This window comes from Lactuca virosa, chromosome 1 (assembly GCF_052849685.1).
Source record: "Lactuca virosa cultivar CGN04683 chromosome 1, Lactuca_virosa_CGN04683_v6, whole genome shotgun sequence".
In the NCBI taxonomy this organism is placed as follows: domain Eukaryota; kingdom Viridiplantae; phylum Streptophyta; class Magnoliopsida; order Asterales; family Asteraceae; genus Lactuca; species Lactuca virosa.
Window position 1 is genome coordinate 261,843,931 of NC_136426.1, and position 16,090 is coordinate 261,860,020.

At 47.6% G+C, this 16,090-nt stretch overlaps 42 non-coding genes and 5 pseudogenes across 42 annotated transcripts; all 47 read left to right on the top strand.

Annotated features, from left to right (window-relative positions):
• The first annotated feature begins 99 nt into the window (after window positions 1–99).
• On the top strand, window positions 100–218 carry LOC145145714 (5S ribosomal RNA). Its single transcript, XR_013726673.1, has one exon. It is a non-coding gene; the product is annotated as a 5S ribosomal RNA (ribosomal RNA).
• Window positions 219–438: 220 nt separating this feature from the next.
• Window positions 439–557, top strand: LOC145155114 (5S ribosomal RNA). The gene has a single exon (XR_013735570.1). It is a non-coding gene; the product is annotated as a 5S ribosomal RNA (ribosomal RNA).
• Window positions 558–775: 218 nt separating this feature from the next.
• LOC145151305 (5S ribosomal RNA) lies at window positions 776–895 on the top strand (annotated as a pseudogene).
• A 190-nt stretch (window positions 896–1,085) lies between these two features.
• Window positions 1,086–1,204, top strand: LOC145149738 (5S ribosomal RNA). The gene has a single exon (XR_013730587.1). It is a non-coding gene; the product is annotated as a 5S ribosomal RNA (ribosomal RNA).
• A 229-nt stretch (window positions 1,205–1,433) lies between these two features.
• LOC145143995 (5S ribosomal RNA) lies at window positions 1,434–1,552 on the top strand. Its single transcript, XR_013725018.1, has one exon. It is a non-coding gene; the product is annotated as a 5S ribosomal RNA (ribosomal RNA).
• A 218-nt stretch (window positions 1,553–1,770) lies between these two features.
• On the top strand, window positions 1,771–1,890 carry LOC145150782 (5S ribosomal RNA). Its single transcript, XR_013731594.1, has one exon. It is a non-coding gene; the product is annotated as a 5S ribosomal RNA (ribosomal RNA).
• Window positions 1,891–2,077: 187 nt separating this feature from the next.
• LOC145147131 (5S ribosomal RNA) lies at window positions 2,078–2,196 on the top strand. Its single transcript, XR_013728045.1, has one exon. It is a non-coding gene; the product is annotated as a 5S ribosomal RNA (ribosomal RNA).
• A 230-nt stretch (window positions 2,197–2,426) lies between these two features.
• Window positions 2,427–2,545, top strand: LOC145145716 (5S ribosomal RNA). Its single transcript, XR_013726675.1, has one exon. It is a non-coding gene; the product is annotated as a 5S ribosomal RNA (ribosomal RNA).
• A 219-nt stretch (window positions 2,546–2,764) lies between these two features.
• LOC145155125 (5S ribosomal RNA) lies at window positions 2,765–2,883 on the top strand. The gene has a single exon (XR_013735581.1). It is a non-coding gene; the product is annotated as a 5S ribosomal RNA (ribosomal RNA).
• A 218-nt stretch (window positions 2,884–3,101) lies between these two features.
• LOC145151298 (5S ribosomal RNA) lies at window positions 3,102–3,221 on the top strand (annotated as a pseudogene).
• Window positions 3,222–3,408: 187 nt separating this feature from the next.
• LOC145145717 (5S ribosomal RNA) lies at window positions 3,409–3,527 on the top strand. Its single transcript, XR_013726676.1, has one exon. It is a non-coding gene; the product is annotated as a 5S ribosomal RNA (ribosomal RNA).
• Window positions 3,528–3,757: 230 nt separating this feature from the next.
• Window positions 3,758–3,876, top strand: LOC145143996 (5S ribosomal RNA). The gene has a single exon (XR_013725019.1). It is a non-coding gene; the product is annotated as a 5S ribosomal RNA (ribosomal RNA).
• A 219-nt stretch (window positions 3,877–4,095) lies between these two features.
• Window positions 4,096–4,215, top strand: LOC145150783 (5S ribosomal RNA). The gene has a single exon (XR_013731595.1). It is a non-coding gene; the product is annotated as a 5S ribosomal RNA (ribosomal RNA).
• A 187-nt stretch (window positions 4,216–4,402) lies between these two features.
• LOC145148627 (5S ribosomal RNA) lies at window positions 4,403–4,521 on the top strand. Its single transcript, XR_013729503.1, has one exon. It is a non-coding gene; the product is annotated as a 5S ribosomal RNA (ribosomal RNA).
• Window positions 4,522–4,751: 230 nt separating this feature from the next.
• Window positions 4,752–4,870, top strand: LOC145145718 (5S ribosomal RNA). The gene has a single exon (XR_013726677.1). It is a non-coding gene; the product is annotated as a 5S ribosomal RNA (ribosomal RNA).
• A 219-nt stretch (window positions 4,871–5,089) lies between these two features.
• Window positions 5,090–5,208, top strand: LOC145155138 (5S ribosomal RNA). Its single transcript, XR_013735593.1, has one exon. It is a non-coding gene; the product is annotated as a 5S ribosomal RNA (ribosomal RNA).
• Window positions 5,209–5,428: 220 nt separating this feature from the next.
• Window positions 5,429–5,548, top strand: LOC145151219 (5S ribosomal RNA). Its single transcript, XR_013731982.1, has one exon. It is a non-coding gene; the product is annotated as a 5S ribosomal RNA (ribosomal RNA).
• Window positions 5,549–5,737: 189 nt separating this feature from the next.
• Window positions 5,738–5,856, top strand: LOC145145719 (5S ribosomal RNA). Its single transcript, XR_013726678.1, has one exon. It is a non-coding gene; the product is annotated as a 5S ribosomal RNA (ribosomal RNA).
• A 229-nt stretch (window positions 5,857–6,085) lies between these two features.
• Window positions 6,086–6,204, top strand: LOC145154342 (5S ribosomal RNA). Its single transcript, XR_013734818.1, has one exon. It is a non-coding gene; the product is annotated as a 5S ribosomal RNA (ribosomal RNA).
• Window positions 6,205–6,423: 219 nt separating this feature from the next.
• LOC145149644 (5S ribosomal RNA) lies at window positions 6,424–6,542 on the top strand. The gene has a single exon (XR_013730498.1). It is a non-coding gene; the product is annotated as a 5S ribosomal RNA (ribosomal RNA).
• Window positions 6,543–6,762: 220 nt separating this feature from the next.
• On the top strand, window positions 6,763–6,881 carry LOC145148384 (5S ribosomal RNA). The gene has a single exon (XR_013729271.1). It is a non-coding gene; the product is annotated as a 5S ribosomal RNA (ribosomal RNA).
• A 226-nt stretch (window positions 6,882–7,107) lies between these two features.
• Window positions 7,108–7,226, top strand: LOC145137952 (5S ribosomal RNA). Its single transcript, XR_013721284.1, has one exon. It is a non-coding gene; the product is annotated as a 5S ribosomal RNA (ribosomal RNA).
• A 236-nt stretch (window positions 7,227–7,462) lies between these two features.
• Window positions 7,463–7,581, top strand: LOC145145720 (5S ribosomal RNA). The gene has a single exon (XR_013726679.1). It is a non-coding gene; the product is annotated as a 5S ribosomal RNA (ribosomal RNA).
• A 220-nt stretch (window positions 7,582–7,801) lies between these two features.
• On the top strand, window positions 7,802–7,920 carry LOC145155149 (5S ribosomal RNA). Its single transcript, XR_013735604.1, has one exon. It is a non-coding gene; the product is annotated as a 5S ribosomal RNA (ribosomal RNA).
• Window positions 7,921–8,138: 218 nt separating this feature from the next.
• Window positions 8,139–8,257, top strand: LOC145151447 (5S ribosomal RNA; annotated as a pseudogene).
• A 191-nt stretch (window positions 8,258–8,448) lies between these two features.
• On the top strand, window positions 8,449–8,567 carry LOC145145722 (5S ribosomal RNA). The gene has a single exon (XR_013726680.1). It is a non-coding gene; the product is annotated as a 5S ribosomal RNA (ribosomal RNA).
• A 229-nt stretch (window positions 8,568–8,796) lies between these two features.
• LOC145143997 (5S ribosomal RNA) lies at window positions 8,797–8,915 on the top strand. Its single transcript, XR_013725020.1, has one exon. It is a non-coding gene; the product is annotated as a 5S ribosomal RNA (ribosomal RNA).
• Window positions 8,916–9,133: 218 nt separating this feature from the next.
• On the top strand, window positions 9,134–9,253 carry LOC145150784 (5S ribosomal RNA). The gene has a single exon (XR_013731596.1). It is a non-coding gene; the product is annotated as a 5S ribosomal RNA (ribosomal RNA).
• Window positions 9,254–9,440: 187 nt separating this feature from the next.
• LOC145147132 (5S ribosomal RNA) lies at window positions 9,441–9,559 on the top strand. Its single transcript, XR_013728046.1, has one exon. It is a non-coding gene; the product is annotated as a 5S ribosomal RNA (ribosomal RNA).
• Window positions 9,560–9,789: 230 nt separating this feature from the next.
• LOC145145723 (5S ribosomal RNA) lies at window positions 9,790–9,908 on the top strand. The gene has a single exon (XR_013726681.1). It is a non-coding gene; the product is annotated as a 5S ribosomal RNA (ribosomal RNA).
• A 219-nt stretch (window positions 9,909–10,127) lies between these two features.
• LOC145152399 (5S ribosomal RNA) lies at window positions 10,128–10,246 on the top strand. Its single transcript, XR_013732919.1, has one exon. It is a non-coding gene; the product is annotated as a 5S ribosomal RNA (ribosomal RNA).
• A 218-nt stretch (window positions 10,247–10,464) lies between these two features.
• On the top strand, window positions 10,465–10,584 carry LOC145151300 (5S ribosomal RNA; annotated as a pseudogene).
• A 187-nt stretch (window positions 10,585–10,771) lies between these two features.
• On the top strand, window positions 10,772–10,890 carry LOC145145724 (5S ribosomal RNA). The gene has a single exon (XR_013726682.1). It is a non-coding gene; the product is annotated as a 5S ribosomal RNA (ribosomal RNA).
• Window positions 10,891–11,120: 230 nt separating this feature from the next.
• On the top strand, window positions 11,121–11,239 carry LOC145143998 (5S ribosomal RNA). Its single transcript, XR_013725021.1, has one exon. It is a non-coding gene; the product is annotated as a 5S ribosomal RNA (ribosomal RNA).
• Window positions 11,240–11,457: 218 nt separating this feature from the next.
• On the top strand, window positions 11,458–11,577 carry LOC145150785 (5S ribosomal RNA). The gene has a single exon (XR_013731597.1). It is a non-coding gene; the product is annotated as a 5S ribosomal RNA (ribosomal RNA).
• A 189-nt stretch (window positions 11,578–11,766) lies between these two features.
• LOC145148628 (5S ribosomal RNA) lies at window positions 11,767–11,885 on the top strand. Its single transcript, XR_013729504.1, has one exon. It is a non-coding gene; the product is annotated as a 5S ribosomal RNA (ribosomal RNA).
• A 231-nt stretch (window positions 11,886–12,116) lies between these two features.
• On the top strand, window positions 12,117–12,235 carry LOC145148933 (5S ribosomal RNA). The gene has a single exon (XR_013729796.1). It is a non-coding gene; the product is annotated as a 5S ribosomal RNA (ribosomal RNA).
• Window positions 12,236–12,454: 219 nt separating this feature from the next.
• LOC145147010 (5S ribosomal RNA) lies at window positions 12,455–12,573 on the top strand. Its single transcript, XR_013727928.1, has one exon. It is a non-coding gene; the product is annotated as a 5S ribosomal RNA (ribosomal RNA).
• Window positions 12,574–12,802: 229 nt separating this feature from the next.
• On the top strand, window positions 12,803–12,922 carry LOC145151301 (5S ribosomal RNA; annotated as a pseudogene).
• Window positions 12,923–13,110: 188 nt separating this feature from the next.
• LOC145145725 (5S ribosomal RNA) lies at window positions 13,111–13,229 on the top strand. The gene has a single exon (XR_013726683.1). It is a non-coding gene; the product is annotated as a 5S ribosomal RNA (ribosomal RNA).
• Window positions 13,230–13,459: 230 nt separating this feature from the next.
• Window positions 13,460–13,578, top strand: LOC145143999 (5S ribosomal RNA). The gene has a single exon (XR_013725022.1). It is a non-coding gene; the product is annotated as a 5S ribosomal RNA (ribosomal RNA).
• A 218-nt stretch (window positions 13,579–13,796) lies between these two features.
• Window positions 13,797–13,916, top strand: LOC145150786 (5S ribosomal RNA). The gene has a single exon (XR_013731598.1). It is a non-coding gene; the product is annotated as a 5S ribosomal RNA (ribosomal RNA).
• Window positions 13,917–14,418: 502 nt separating this feature from the next.
• On the top strand, window positions 14,419–14,537 carry LOC145155161 (5S ribosomal RNA). Its single transcript, XR_013735615.1, has one exon. It is a non-coding gene; the product is annotated as a 5S ribosomal RNA (ribosomal RNA).
• Window positions 14,538–14,756: 219 nt separating this feature from the next.
• Window positions 14,757–14,876, top strand: LOC145151221 (5S ribosomal RNA). Its single transcript, XR_013731983.1, has one exon. It is a non-coding gene; the product is annotated as a 5S ribosomal RNA (ribosomal RNA).
• Window positions 14,877–15,063: 187 nt separating this feature from the next.
• Window positions 15,064–15,182, top strand: LOC145145726 (5S ribosomal RNA). Its single transcript, XR_013726684.1, has one exon. It is a non-coding gene; the product is annotated as a 5S ribosomal RNA (ribosomal RNA).
• A 230-nt stretch (window positions 15,183–15,412) lies between these two features.
• Window positions 15,413–15,531, top strand: LOC145154344 (5S ribosomal RNA). Its single transcript, XR_013734819.1, has one exon. It is a non-coding gene; the product is annotated as a 5S ribosomal RNA (ribosomal RNA).
• Window positions 15,532–15,753: 222 nt separating this feature from the next.
• LOC145147316 (5S ribosomal RNA) lies at window positions 15,754–15,872 on the top strand. The gene has a single exon (XR_013728223.1). It is a non-coding gene; the product is annotated as a 5S ribosomal RNA (ribosomal RNA).
• Window positions 15,873–16,090: the final 218 nt, after the last annotated feature.

Genomic DNA, 16,090 nt, shown 5'->3' on the forward strand with positions numbered 1-16,090 from the left:
GGAGCCGATCGGTCACGTGGGTCCCACGCCTCGCGTACGAAAACAAAGGAGGTTCTGCGTCTTTTAAGACATAAAAGCAATAAGCATTGATAGTATTTCGGGTGCGATCATACCAGCACTAATGCACCGGATCCCATCAGAACTCCGCAGTTAAGCGTGCTTGGGCGAGAGTAGTACTAGGATCGGTGACCCCCTGGGAAGTCCTCGTGTTGCACCCCCCTTTTTCGTTGCCCGTTTGCGTTTTTCTAGATTTTACGTGCGGTTTTTTTTTTCTTTCTTGCTATTTCTATGCTCGGGTGGCCTCCGTTTCATGGTTCATGCTCTTCGTATTTTTGGAACGGACCCGATCGGTCACGTGGGTCCCACGCGTCGCGTACGAAAACAAAGGAGGTTCTGCGTCTTTTAAGACATACAAGCAATAAGCATGGATAGTATTTCGGGTGCGATCATACCAGCACTAATGCACCGGATCCCATCAGAACTCCGCAGTTAAGCGTGCTTGGGCGAGAGTAGTACTAGGATGGGTGACCCCCTGGGAAGTCCTCGTGTTGCACCCCCCTTTTTCGTTGTCCGTTTGCGTTTTTTTAGATTTTACGTGCGGTTTTTTTTCTTTCTTGCTATTTCTATGCTCGGGTGGCCTTCACTTCATGGTTGATGGTTTTCGTATTTTTGGAACGGAGTCGATCGGTCAAGTGGGTCCCACGCCTCGCGTACGAAAACAAAGGAGGTTCTGCGTCTTTTAAGACATAAAAGCAATAAGCATGGATAGTATTTCGGGTGCGATAATACCAGCACTAATGCACCAGATCCCATCAGAACTCCGCAGTTAAGTGTGCTTGGGCGAGAGTAGTACTAGGATGGGTGACCCCCTGGGAAGTCCTCTTGTTTACGTGCGGTTTTTTTTTTTTGTTTTTTTTTTCTTTATTGCTATTTCTATGCTCGGGTGGCCACCGCTTCATGGTTGATGGTTTTCGTATTTTTGGAACGGAGCCGATCGGTCACGTGGGTCCCACGCCTCGCGTACGAAAACAAAAGAGGTTATGCGTCTTTTAAGACATAAAAGCAATAAGCATTGATAGTATTTCGGGTGCGATCATAGCAGCACTAATGTACCGGATCCCATCAGAACTCCGCAGTTAAGCGTGCTTGGGCGAGAGTAGTACTAGGATCGGTGACCCCCTGGGAAGTCCTCGTGTTGCACCCCCCTTTTTCGTTGCCCGTTTGCGTTTTTTTAGATTTTACGTGCGGTTTTTTTTTGTTTTTTTTTCTTTCTTGCTATTTCTATGCTCGGGTGGCCTCCGTTTCATGGTTCATGGTCTTCGTATTTTTGGAACGGAGCCGATCGGTCACGTGGGTCCCACGCCTCGCGTACGAAAACAAAGGAGGTTCTGCGTCTTTTAAGAAATACAAACAATAAGCATGGATAGTATTTCGGGTGCGATCATACCAGCACTAATGCACCGGATCTCATCAGAACTCCGTAGTTAAGCGTGCTTGGGCGAGAGTAGTAGTAGGATGGGTGACCCCCTGGGAAGTCCTCGTGTTGCACCCCCCTTTTTCGTTGTCCGTTTGCGTTTTTTTAGATTTTACGTGCGGTTTTTTTTCTTTCTTGCTATTTCTATGCTCGGGTGGCCTCCGCTTCATGGTTGATGGTTTTCGTATTTTTGGAACGGAGCCGATCGTTCACGTGGGTCCCACGCCTCGCGTACGAAAACAAAGGAGGTTCTGCGTCTTTTAAGACATAAAAGCAATAAGCATGGATAGTATTTCGGGTGCGATCATACCAGCACTAATGCACCGGATCCCATCAGAACTCCGCAGTTAAGCGTACTTGGGCGAGAGTAGTACTAGGATGGGTGACCCCCTGGGAAGTCCTCGTGTTTACGTGCGGTTTTTTTTTTGTTTTTTTTTCTTTCTTGCTATTTCTATGCTCGGGTGGCCACCGCTTCATGGTTGATGGTTTTCGTATTTTTGGAACGGAGCCGATCGGTCAGGTGAGTCCGACGCCTCGCGTACGAAAACAAAGGAGGTTCTGTGTCTTTTAAGACATAAAAGCAATAAGCATGGATAGTATTTCGGGTGCGATCATACCAGCACTAATGCACCGGATCTCATCAGAACTCCGCAGTTAAGCGTGCTTGGGCGAGAGTAGTACTAGGATCGGTGACCCCCTGGGAAGTCCTCGTGTTGCACCCCCCTTTTTCGTTGCCCGTTTGCGTTTTTTTAGATTTTACGTGCGGTTTTTTTTTTGTTTTTTTTTCTTTCTTGCTATTTCTATGCTCGGGTGGCCACCGCTTCATGGTTGATGGTTTTCGTATTTTTGGAACGGAGCCGATCGGTCACGTGGGTCCCACGCCTCGCGTACGAAAACAAAGGAGGTTCTGCGTCTTTTAAGACATAAAAGCAATAAGCAATGATAGTATTTCGGGTGCGATCATACCAGCACTAATGCACCGGATCCCATCAGAACTCCGCAGTTAAGCGTGCTTGGGCGAGAGTAGTACTAGGATCGGTGACCCCCTGGGAAGTCCTCGTGTTGCACCCCCCTTTTTCGTTGCCCGTTTGCGTTTTTTTAGATTTTACGTGCGGTTTTTTTTTCTTTCTTGCTATTTCTATGCTCTGGTGGCCTCCGTTTCATGGTTCATGGTCTTCGTATTTTTGGAACGGAGCCGATCGGTCACGTGGGTCCCACGCCTCGCGTACGAAAACAAAGGAGGTTCTGCGTCTTTTAAGACATACAAGCAATAAGCATGGATAGTATTTCGGGTGCGATCATACCAGCACTAATGCACCGGATCCCATCAGAACTCCGCAGTTAAGCGTGCTTGGGCGAGAGTAGTACTAGGATGGGTGACCCCCTGGGAAGTCCTCGTGTTGCACCCCCCTTTTTCGTTGTCCGTTTGCGTTTTTTTAGATTTTACGTGCGGTTTTTTTTCTTTCTTGCTATTTCTATGCTCGGGTGGCCTCCGCTTCATGGTTGATGGTTTTCGTATTTTTGGAACGGAGCCGATCGGTCACGTGGGTCCCACGCCTGGCGTACGAAAACAAAGGAGGTTCTGCGTTTTTTAAGACATAAAAACAATAAGCATGGATAGTATTTCGGGTGCGATAATATCAGCACTAATGCACCGGATCCCATCAGAACTCCGCAGTTAAGTGTGCTTGGGCGAGAGTAGTACTAGGATGGGTGACCCCCTGGGAAGTCCTCTTGTTTACGTGCGGTTTTTTTTTTGTTTTTTTTTCTTTATTGCTATTTCTATGCTTGGGTGGCCACCGCTTCATGGTTGATGGTTTTCGTATTTTTGGAACGGAGCCGATCGGTCACGTGGGTCCCACGCCTCGCGTACGAAAACAAAGGAGGTTATGCGTCTTTTAAGACATAAAAGCAATAAGCATTGATAGTATTTCGGGTGCGATCATACCAGCACTAATGCACCGGATCCCATCAGAACTCCGCAGTTAAGCGTGCTTGGGCGAGAGTAGTACTAGGATCGGTGACCCCCTGGGAAGTCCTCGTGTTGCACCCCCCTTTTCCGTTGCCCGTTTGCGTTTTTTTAGATTTTACGTGCGGTTTTTTTTTTGTTTTTTTTTCTTTCTTGCTATTTCTATGCTCGGGTGGCCTCCGTTTCATGGTTCATGGTCTTCGTATTTTTGGAACGGAGCCGATCGGTCACGTGGGTCCCACGCCTCGCGTACGAAAACAAAGGAGGTTCTGCGTCTTTTAAGACATACAAACAATAAGCATGGATAGTATTTCGGGTGCGATCATACCAGCACTAATGCACCGGATCTCATCAGAACTCCGTAGTTAAGCGTGCTTGGGCGAGAGTAGTAGTAGGATGGGTGACCCCCTGGGAAGTCCTCGTGTTGCACCCCCCTTTTTCGTTGTCCGTTTGCGTTTTTTTTAGATTTTACGTGCGGTTTTTTTTCTTTCTTGCTATTTCTATGCTCGGGTGGCCTCCGCTTCATGGTTGATGGTTTTCGTATTTTTGGAACGGAGTCGATCGTTCACGTGGGTCCCACGCCTCGCGTACGAAAACAAAGGAGGTTCTGCGTCTTTTAAGACATAAAAGCAATAAGCATGGATAGTATTTCGGGTGCGATCATACCAGCACTAATGCACCGGATCCCATCAGAACTCCGCAGTTAAGCGTACTTGGGCGAGAGTAGTACTAGGATGGGTGACCCCCTGGGAAGTCCTCGTGTTTACGTGCGGTTTTTTTTTTGTTTTTTTTTCTTTCTTGCTATTTCTATGCTCGGGTGGCCACCGCTTCATGGTTGATGGTTTTCGTATTTTTGGAACGGAGCCGATCGGTCACGTGAGTCCGACGCCTCGCGTACGAAAACAAAGGAGGTTCTGTGTCTTTTAAGACATAAAAGCAATAAGCATGAATAGTATTTCGGGTGCGATCATACCAGCACTAATGCACCGGATCCCATCAGAACTCCGCAGTTAAGCGTGCTTGGGCTAGAGTAGTACTAGGATCGGTGACCCCCTGGGAAGTCCTCGTGTTGCACCCCCCTTTTTCGTTGCCCGTTTGCATTTTTTTAGATTTTACGTGCGGTTTTCTTTTTGTTTTTTTTTCTTTCTTGCTATTTCTATGCTCGGGTGGCCACCGCTTCATGGTTGATGGTTTTCGTATTTTTGGAACGGAGCCGATCGGTCACGTGGGTCCCACGCCTCGCGTACGAAAACAAAGGAGGTTCTGCGTCTTTTAAAACATAAAAGCAATAAGCATTGATAGTATTTCGGGTGCGATCATACCAGCACTAATGCACCGGATCCCATCAGAACTCCGCAGTTAAGCGTGCTTGGGCGAGAGTAGTACTAGGATCGGTGACCCCCTGGGAAGTCCTCGTGTTGCACCCCCCTTTTTCGTTGCCCGTTTGCGTTTTTTTAGATTTTACGTGCGGTTTTTTTTTCTTTCTTGCTATTTCTATGCTCGGGTGGCCTCCGTTTCATGGTTCATGGTCTTCGTATTTTTGGAACGGAGCCGATCGGTCACGTGGGTCCCACGCCTCGCGTACGATAACAAAGGAGGTTCTGCGTCTTTTAAGACATACAAGCAATAAGCATGGATAGTATTTCGGGTGCGATCATACCAGCACTAATGCACCGGATCCCATCAGAACTCCGCAGTTAAGCGTGCTTGGGCGAGAGTAGTACTAGGATGGGTGACCCCCTGGGAAGTCCTCGTGTTGCACCCCCCTTTTTCGTTGTCCGTTTGCGTTTTTTTATATTTTACGTGCGGTTTTTTTTTTCTTTCTTGCTATTTCTATGCTCGGGTGGCCTCCGCTTCATGGTTGATGGTTTTCGTATTTTTGGAACGGAGCCGATCGGTCACGTGGGTCCCACGCCTCGCGTACGAAAACAAAGGAGGTTCTGCGTTTTTTAAGACATAAAAACAATAAGCATGGATAGTATTTAGGGTGCGATAATACCAGCACTAATGCACCGGATCCCATCAGAACTCCGCAGTTAAGTGTGCTTGGGCGAGAGTAGTACTAGGATGGGTGACCCCCTGGGAAGTCCTCTTGTTTACGTGCGGTTTTTTTTTTTTGTTTTTTTTTCTTTATTGCTATTTCTATGCTCGGGTGGCCACCGCTTCATGGTTGATGGTTTTCGTATTTTTGGAACGGAGCCGATCGGTCACGTGGGTCCCACGCCTCGCGTACGAAAACAAAGGAGGTTATGCGTCTTTTAAGACATAAAAGCAATAAGCATTGATAGTATTTCGGGTGCGATCATACCAGCACTAATGCACCGGATCCCATCAGAACTCCGCAGTTAAGCGTGCTTGGGCGAGAGTAGTACTAGGATCGGTGACCCCCTGGGAAGTCCTCGTGTTGCACCCCCCTTTTCCGTTGCCCGTTTGCGTTTTTTTAGATTTTACGTGCGGTTTTTTTTTGTTTTTTTTTCTTTCTTGCTATTTCTATGCTCGGGTGGCCTCCGTTTCATGGTTCATGGTCTTCGTATTTTTGGAACGGAGCCGATCGGTCACGTGGGTCCCACGCCTCGCGTACGAAAACAAAGGAGGTTCTGCGTCTTTTAAGACATACAAACAATAAGCATGGATAGTATTTCGGGTGCGATCATACCAGCACTAATGCACCGGATCTCATCAGAACTCCGCAGTTAAGCGTGCTTGGGCGAGAGTAGTACTAGGATGGGTGACCCCCTGGGAAGTCCTCGTGTTGCACCCCCCTTTTTCGTTGTCCGTTTGCGTTTTTTTAGATTTAACGTGCGTTTTTTTTTTCTTTCTTGCTATTTCTATGCTCGGGTGGCCTCCGCTTCATGGTTGATGGTTTTCGTATTTTTGGAACGGAGCCGATCGGTCACGTGGGTCCCACGCCTCGCGTACGAAAACAAAGGAGGTTATGCGTCTTTTAAGACATACAAGCAATAAGCATGGATAGTATTTCGGGTGCGATCATACGAGCACTAATGCACCGGATCCCATCAGAACTCCGCAGTTAAGCGTGCTTGGGCGAGAGTAATACTAGGATGGGTGACCCCCTGGGAAGTCCTCGTTTTGCACCTCACTTTTTCGTTGTCCATTTGCGTTTTTTTAGATTTTACGTGCGGTTTTTTTTTTCTTTCTTGCTATTTCTATGCTCGGGTGGCCTCCGCTTCATGGTTGATGGTTTTCGTATTTTTGGAACGGAGCCGATCCGTCAAGTGGGTCCCACGCCTCGCGTACGAAAACAAAGGAGGTTCTGCGTCTTTTAAGACATAAAAGCAATAAGCATGGATAGTATTTCGGGTGCGATCATACCAGCACTAATGCACCGTATCCCATCAGAACTCCGCAGTTAAGCGTGCTTGGGCGAGAGTAGTACTAGGATGGGTGACCCCCTGGGAAGTCCTCGTCTTGCACCCTCCCTTTTTCGTTGCCCGTTTGCGTTTTTTTAGATTTTACGTGCGGTTTTTTTTTTGTTTTCTTTCTTTCTATTTCTATGCTCGGGTGGCCACCGCTTCATGGTTGATGGTTTTCGTATTTTTGGAACGGAGCCGATCGGTCACGTGCGTCCCACGCCTCGCGTACGAAAACAAAGGAGGTTCTGCGTCTTTTAAGACATAAAAGCAATAAGCATGGATAGTATTTCGGGTGCGATCATACCAGCACTAATGCACCGGATCCTATCAGAACTCCGCAGTTAAGCGTGCTTGGGCGAGAGTAGTACTAGGATGGGTGACCCCCTGGGAAGTCCTCGTGTTGCACCCCCCCCCCCCTTTTCGTTGTCCGTTTGCGTTTTTTTAGATTTTACGTGCGGTTTTTTTTTTGTTTTTTTTTTCTTTCTTGCTATTTGTATGCTCGGGTGGCCTCCGCTTCATGGTTGATGGTTTTCGTATTTTTGGAACGGAGCCGATCGGTCACGTGGGTCCCACGCCTCGCGTACGAAAACAAAGGAGGTTCTGCGTCTTTTAAGACATAAAAGCAATAAGCATTGATAGTATTTCGGGTGCGATCATACCAGCACTAATGCACCGGATCCCATCAGAACTCCGCAGTTAAGCGTGCTTGGGCGAGAGTAGTACTAGGATCGGTGACCCCCTGGGAAGTCCTCGTGTTGCACCCCCCTTTTTCGTTGCCCGTTTGCGTTTTTCTAGATTTTACGTGCGGTTTTTTTTTTCTTTCTTGCTATTTCTATGCTCGGGTGGCCTCCGTTTCATGGTTCATGCTCTTCGTATTTTTGGAACGGACCCGATCGGTCACGTGGGTCCCACGCCTCGCGTACGAAAACAAAGGAGGTTCTGCGTCTTTTAAGACATACAAGCAATAAGCATGGATAGTATTTCGGGTGCGATCATACCAGCACTAATGCACCGGATCCCATCAGAACTCCGCAGTTAAGCGTGCTTGGGCGAGAGTAGTACTAGGATGGGTGACCCCCTGGGAAGTCCTCGTGTTGCACCCCCCTTTTTCGTTGTCCGTTTGCGTTTTTTTAGATTTTACGTGTGGTTTTTTTTCTTTCTTGCTATTTCTATGCTCGGGTGGCCTCCGCTTCATGGTTGATGGTTTTCGTATTTTTGGAACGGAGCCGATCGGTCAAGTGGGTCCCACGCCTCGCGTACGAAAACAAAGGAGGTTCTGCGTCTTTTAAGACATAAAAGCAATAAGCATGGATAGTATTTCGGGTGCGATAATACCAGCACTAATGCACCGGATCCCATCAGAACTCGCAGTTAAGTGTGCTTGGGCGAGAGTAGTACTAGGATGGGTGACCCCCTGGGAAGTCCTCTTGTTTACGTGCGGTTTTTTTTTTTTTGTTTTTTTTTTCTTTATTGCTATTTCTATGCTCGGGTGGCCACCGCTTCATGGTTGATGGTTTTCGTATTTTTGGAACGGAGCCGATCGGTCACGTGGGTCCCACGCCTCGCGTACGAAAACAAAAGAGGTTATGCGTCTTTTAAGACATAAAAGCAATAAGCATTGATAGTATTTCGGGTGCGATCATACCAGCACTAATGCACCGGATCCCATCAGAACTCCGCAGTTAAGCGTGCTTGGGCGAGAGTAGTACTAGGATCGGTGACCCCCTGGGAAGTCCTCGTGTTGCACCCCCCTTTTTCGTTGCCCGTTTGCGTTTTTTTAGATTTTACGTGCGGTTTTTTTTTGTTTTTTTTCCTTTCTTGCTATTTCTATGCTCGGGTGGCCTCCGTTTCATGGTTCATGGTCTTCGTATTTTTGGAACGGAGCCGATCGGTCACGTGGGTCCCACGCCTCGCGTACGAAAACAAAGGAGGTTCTGCGTCTTTTAAGACATACAAACAATAAGCATGGATAGTATTTCGGGTGCGATCATACCAGCACTAATGCACCGGATCTCATCAGAACTCCGTAGTTAAGCGTGCTTGGGCGAGAGTAGTAGTAGGATGGGTGACCCCCTGGGAAGTCCTCGTGTTGCACCCCCCTTTTTCGTTGTCCGTTTGCGTTTTTTTAGATTTTACGTGCGGTTTTTTTTCTTTCTTGCTATTTCTATGCTCGGGTGGCCTCCGCTTCATGGTTGATGGTTTTCGTATTTTTGGAACGGAGCCGATCGTTCACGTGGGTCCCACGCCTCGCGTACGAAAACAAAGGAGGTTCTGCGTCTTTTAAGACATAAAAGCAATAAGCATGGATAGTATTTCGGGTGCGATCATACCAGCACTAATGCACCGGATCCCATCAGAACTCCGCAGTTAAGCGTACTTGGGCGAGAGTAGTACTAGGATGGGTGACCCCCTGGGAAGTCCTCGTGTTTACGTGCGGTTTTTTTTTTGTTTTTTTTTCTTTCTTGCTATTTCTATGCTCGGGTGGCCACCGCTTCATGGTTGATGGTTTTCGTATTTTTGGAACGGAGCCGATCGGTCACGTGAGTCCGACGCCTCGCGTACGAAAACAAAGGAGGTTCTGTGTCTTTTAAGACATAAAAGCAATAAGCATGGATAGTATTTCGGGTGCGATCATACCAGCACTAATGCACCGGATCTCATCAGAACTCCGCAGTTAAGCGTGCTTGGGCGAGAGTAGTACTAGGATCGGTGACCCCCTGGGAAGTCCTCGTGTTGCACCCCCCTTTTTCGTTGCCCGTTTGCGTTTTTTTAGATTTTACGTGCGGTTTTTTTTTTGTTTTTTTTTCTTTCTTGCTATTTCTATGCTCGGGTGGCCACCGCTTCATGGTTGATGGTTTTCGTATTTTTGGAACGGAGCCGATCGGTCACGTGGGTCCCACGCCTCGCGTACGAAAACAAAGGAGGTTCTGCGTCTTTTAAGACATAAAAGCAATAAGCAATGATAGTATTTCGGGTGCGATCATACCAGCACTAATGCACCGGATCCCATCAGAACTCCGCAGTTAAGCGTGCTTGGGCGAGAGTAGTACTAGGATCGGTGACCCCCTGGGAAGTCCTCGTGTTGCACCCCCCTTTTTCGTTGCCCGTTTGCGTTTTTTTAGATTTTACGTGCGGTTTTTTTTTCTTTCTTGCTATTTCTATGCTCTGGTGGCCTCCGTTTCATGGTTCATGGTCTTCGTATTTTTGGAACGGAGCCGATCGGTCACGTGGGTCCCACGCCTCGCGTACGAAAACAAAGGAGGTTCTGCGTCTTTTAAGACATACAAGCAATAAACATGGATAGTATTTCGGGTGCGATCATACCAGCACTAATGCACCGGATCCCATCAGAACTCCGTAGTTAAGCGTGCTTGGGCGAGAGTAGTACTAGGATGGGTGACCCCCTGGGAAGTCCTCGTGTTGCACCCCCCTTTTTCGTTGTCCGTTTGCGTTTTTTTAGATTTTACGTGCGGTTTTTTTTCTTTCTTGCTATTTCTATGCTCGGGTGGCCTCCGCTTCATGGTTGATGGTTTTCGTATTTTTGGAACGGAGCCGATCGGTCACGTGGGTCCCACGCCTCGCGTACGAAAACAAAGGAGGTTCTGCGTTTTTTAAGACATAAAAACAATAAGCATGGATAGTATTTCGGGTGCGATAATATCAGCACTAATGCACCGGATCCCATCAGAACTCCGCAGTTAAGTGTGCTTGGGCGAGAGTAGTACTAGGATGGGTGACCCCCTGGGAAGTCCTCTTGTTTACGTGCGGTTTTTTTTTTGTTTTTTTTTCTTTATTGCTATTTCTATGCTTGGGTGGCCACCGCTTCATGGTTGATGGTTTTCGTATTTTTGGAACGGAGCCGATCGGTCACGTGGGTCCCACGCCTCGCGTACGAAAACAAAGGAGGTTATGCGTCTTTTAAGACATAAAAGCAATAAGCATTGATAGTATTTCGGGTGCGATCATACCAGCACTAATGCACCGGATCCCATCAGAACTCCGCAGTTAAGCGTGCTTGGGCGAGAGTAGTACTAGGATCGGTGACCCCCTGGGAAGTCCTCGTGTTGCACCCCCCTTTTCCGTTGCCCGTTTGCGTTTTTTTAGATTTTACGTGCGGTTTTTTTTTTGTTTTTTTTTCTTTCTTGCTATTTCTATGCTCGGGTGGCCTCCGTTTCATGGTTCATGGTCTTCGTATTTTTGGAACGGAGCCGATCGGTCACGTGGGTCCCACGCCTCGCGTACGAAAACAAAGGAGGTTCTGCGTCTTTTAAGACATACAAACAATAAGCATGGATAGTATTTCGGGTGCGATCATACCAGCACTAATGCACCGGATCTCATCAGAACTCCGTAGTTAAGCGTGCTTGGGCGAGAGTAGTAGTAGGATGGGTGACCCCCTGGGAAGTCCTCGTGTTGCACCCCCCTTTTTCGTTGTCCGTTTGCGTTTTTTTAGATTTTACGTGCGGTTTTTTTTCTTTCTTGCTATTTCTATGCTCGGGTGGCCTCCGCTTCATGGTTGATGGTTTTCGTATTTTTGGAACGGAGCCGATCGTTCACGTGGGTCCCACGCCTCGCGTACGAAAACAAAGGAGGTTCTGCGTCTTTTAAGACATAAAAGCAATAAGCATGGATAGTATTTCGGGTGCGATCATACCAGCACTAATGCACCGGATCCCATCAGAACTCCGCAGTTAAGCGTACTTGGGCGAGAGTAGTACTAGGATGGGTGACCCCCTGGGAAGTCCTCGTGTTTACGTGCGGTTTTTTTTTTTTGTTTTTTTTTCTTTCTTGCTATTTCTATGCTCGGGTGGCCACCGCTTCATGGTTGATGGTTTTCGTATTTTTGGAACGGAGCCGATCGGTCACGTGAGTCCGACGCCTCGCGTACGAAAACAAAGGAGGTTCTGTGTCTTTTAAGACATAAAAGCAATAAGCATGGATAGTATTTCGGGTGCGATCATACCAGCACTAATGCACCGGATCCCATCAGAACTCCGCAGTTAAGCGTGCTTGGGCTAGAGTAGTACTAGGATCGGTGACCCCCTGGGAAGTCCTCGTGTTGCACCCCCCTTTTTCGTTGCCCGTTTGCGTTTTTTTAGATTTTACGTGCGGTTTTCTTTTTGTTTTTTTTTTCTTTCTTGCTATTTCTATGCTCGGGTGGCCACCGCTTCATGGTTGATGGTTTTCGTATTTTTGGAACGGAGCCGATCGGTCACGTGGGTCCCACGCCTCGCGTACGAAAACAAAGGAGGTTCTGCGTCTTTTAAAACATAAAAGCAATAAGCATTGATAGTATTTCGGGTGCGATCATACCAGCACTAATGCACCGGATCCCATCAGAACTCCGCAGTTAAGCGTGCTTGGGCGAGAGTAGTACTAGGATCGGTGACCCCCTGGGAAGTCCTCATGTTGCACCCCCCTTTTTCGTTGCCCGTTTGCGTTTTTTTAGATTTTACGTGCGGTTTTTTTTTCTTTCTTGCTATTTCTATGCTCGGGTGGCCTCCGTTTCATGGTTCATGGTCTTCGTATTTTTGGAACGGAGCCGATCGGTCACGTGGGTCCCACGCCTCGCGTACGAAAACAAAGGAGGTTCTGCGTCTTTTAAGACATACAAGCAATAAGCATGGAAAGTATTTCGGGTGCGATCATACCAGCACTAATGCACCGGATCCCATCAGAACTCCGCAGTTAAGCATGCTTGGGCGAGAGTAGTACTAGGATGGGTGACCCCCTGGGAAGTCGTCGTGTTGCACCCCCCTTTTTCGTTGTCCGTTTGCGTTTTTTTAGATTTTACGTGCGGTTTTTTTTTGTTTTTTTTTCTTTCTTGCTATTTCTATGCTCGGGTGGCCTCCGTTTCATGGTTCATGGTCTTCGTATTTTTGGAACGGAGCCGATCGGTCACGTGGGTCCCACGCCTCGCGTACGAAAACAAAGGAGGTTCTGCGTCTTTTAAGACATACAAACAATAAGCATGGATAGTATTTCGGGTGCGATAATATCAGCACTAATGCACCGGATCCCATCAGAACTCCGCAGTTAAGTGTGCTTGGGCGAGAGTAGTACTAGGATGGGTGACCCCCTGGGAAGTCCTCTTGTTTACGTGCGGTTTTTTTTTTGTTTTTTTTTTCTTTATTGCTATTTCTATGCTTGGGTGGCCACCGCTTCATGGTTGATGGTTTTCGTATTTTTGGAACGGAGCCGATCGGTCACGTGGGTCCCACGCCTCGCGTACGAAAACAAAGGAGGTTATGCGTCTTTTAAGACATAAAAGCAATAAGGATTGATAGTATTTCGGGTGCGATCATACCAGCACTAATGCACCGGATCCCATCAGAACTCCGCAGTTAAGCGTGCTTGGGCGAGAGTAGTACTAGGATCGGTGACCCCCTGGGAAGTCCTCGTGTTGCACCCCCCTTTTCCGTTGCCCGTTTGCGTTTTTTTAGATTTTACGTGCGGTTTTTTTTTTGTTTTTTTTTCTTTCTTGCTATTTCTATGCTCGGGTGGCCTCCGTTTCATGGTTCATGGTCTTCGTATTTTTGGAACGGAGCCGATCGGTCACGTGGGTCCCACGCCTCGCGTACGAAAACAAATGAGGTTCTGCGTCTTTTAAGACATACAAACAATAAGCATGGATAGTATTTCGGGTGCGATCATACCAGCACTAATGCACCGGATCTCATCAGAACTCCGTAGTTAAGCGTGCTTGGGCGAGAGTAGTAGTAGGATGGGTGACCCCCTGGGAAGTCCTCGTGTTGCACCCCCCTTTTTCGTTGTCCGTTTGCGTTTTTTTAGATTTTACGTGCGGTTTTTTTTCTTTCTTGCTATTTCTATGCTCGGGTGGCCTCCGCTTCATGGTTGATGGTTTTCGTATTTTTGGAACGGAGCCGATCGTTCACGTGGGTCCCACGCCTCGCGTACGAAAACAAAGGAGGTTCTGCGTCTTTTAAGACATAAAAGCAATAAGCATGGATAGTATTTCGGGTGCGATCATACCAGCACTAATGCACCGGATCCCATCAGAACTCCGCAGTTAAGCGTACTTGGGCGAGAGTAGTACTAGGATGGGTGACCCCCTGGGAAGTCCTCGTGTTTACGTGCGGTTTTTTTTTTGTTTTTTTTTCTTTCTTGCTATTTCTATGCTCGGGTGGCCACCGCTTCATGGTTGATGGTTTTCGTATTTTTGGAACGGAGCCGATCGGTCACGTGAGTCCGACGCCTCGCGTACGAAAACAAAGGAGGTTCTGTGTCTTTTAAGACATAAAAGCAATAAGCATGGATAGTATTTCGGGTGCGATCATACCAGCACTAATGCACCGGATCTCATCAGAACTCCGCAGTTAAGCGTGCTTGGGCGAGAGTAGTACTAGGATCGGTTGCACCCCCCTTTTTCGTTGCCCGTTTGCGTTTTTTTAGATTTTACGTGCGGTTTTTTTTTCTTTCTTGCTATTTCTATGCTCGGGTGGCCTCCGTTTCATGGTTCATGGTCTTCGTATTTTTGGAACGGAGCCGATCGGTCACGTGGGTCCCACGCCTCGCGTACGAAAACAAAGGAGGTTCTGCGTCTTTTAAGACATACAAGCAATAAGCATGGATAGTATTTCGGGTGCGATCATACCAGCACTAATGCACCGGATCCCATCAGAACTCCGCAGTTAAGCGTGCTTGGGCGAGAGTAGTACTAGGATGGGTGACCCCCTGGGAAGTCCTCGTGTTGCACCCCCCTTTTTCGTTGTCCGTTTGCGTTTTTTTAGATTTTACGTGCGGTTTTTTTTTCTTTCTTGCTATTTCTATGCTCGGGTGGCCTCCGCTTCATGGTTGATGGTTTTCGTATTTTTGGAACGGAGCCGATCGGTCACGTGGGTCCCACGCCTCGCGTACGAAAACAAAGGAGGTTCTGCGTTTTTTAAGACATAAAAACAATAAGCATGGATAGTATTTAGGGTGCGATAATACCAGCACTAATGCACCGGATCCCATCAGAACTCCGCAGTTAAGTGTGCTTGGGCGAGAGTAGTACTAGGATGGGTGACCCCCTGGGAAGTCCTCTTGTTTACGTGCGGTTTTTTTTTTGTTTTTTTTTCTTTATTGCTATTTCTATGCTGGGGTGGCCACCGCTTCATGGTTGATGGTTTTCGTATTTTTGGAACGGAGCCGATCGGTCACGTGGGTCCCACGCCTCGCGTACGAAAACAAAGGAGGTTATGCGTCTTTTAAGACATAAAAGCAATAAGCATTGATAGTATTTCGGGTGCGATCATACCAGCACTAATGCACCGGATCCCATCAGAACTCCGCAGTTAAGCGTGCTTGGGCGAGAGTAGTACTAGGATCGGTGACCCCCTGGGAAGTCCTCGTGTTGCACCCCCCTTTTCCGTTGCCCGTTTGCGTTTTTTTAGATTTTACGTGCGGTTTTTTTTTTGTTTTTTTTTCTTTCTTGCTATTTCTATGCTCGGGTGGCCTCCGTTTCATGGTTCATGGTCTTCGTATTTTTGGAACGGAGCCGATCGGTCACGTGGGTCCCACGCCTCGCGTACGAAAACAAAGGAGGTTCTGCGTCTTTTAAGACATACAAACAATAAGCATGGATAGTATTTCGGGTGCGATCATACCAGCACTAATGCACCGGATCTCATCAGAACTCCGCAGTTAAGCGTGCTTGGGCGAGAGTAGTACTAGGATGGGTGACCCCCTGGGAAGTCCTCGTGTTGCACCCCCCTTTTTCGTTGTCCGTTTGCGTTTTTTTAGATTTAACGTGCGTTTTTTTTTTTTTCTTTCTTGCTATTTCTATGCTCGGGTGGCCTCCGCTTCATGGTTGATGGTTTTCGTATTTTTGGAACGGAGCCGATCGGTCACGTGGGTCCCACGCCTCGCGTACGAAAACAAAGGAGGTTATGCGTCTTTTAAGGCATACAAGCAGTAAGCATGGATAGTATTTCGGGTGCGATCATACCAGCACTAATGCACCGGATCCCATCAGAACTCCGCAGTTAAGCGTGCTTGGACGAGAGTAATACTAGGATGGGTGACCCCCTGGGAAGTCCTCGTTTTGCACCCCACTTTTTCGTTGTCCATTTGCGTTTTTTAGATTTTACGTGCGGTTTTTTTTTCTTTCTTGCTATTTCTATGCTCGGGTGGCCTCCGCTTCATGGTTGATGGTTTTCGTATTTTTGGAACGGAGCCGATCCGTCACGTGGGTCCCACGCCTCGCGTACGAAAACAAAGAAGGTTCTGCGTCTTTTAAGACATAAAAGCAATAAGCATGGATAGTATTTC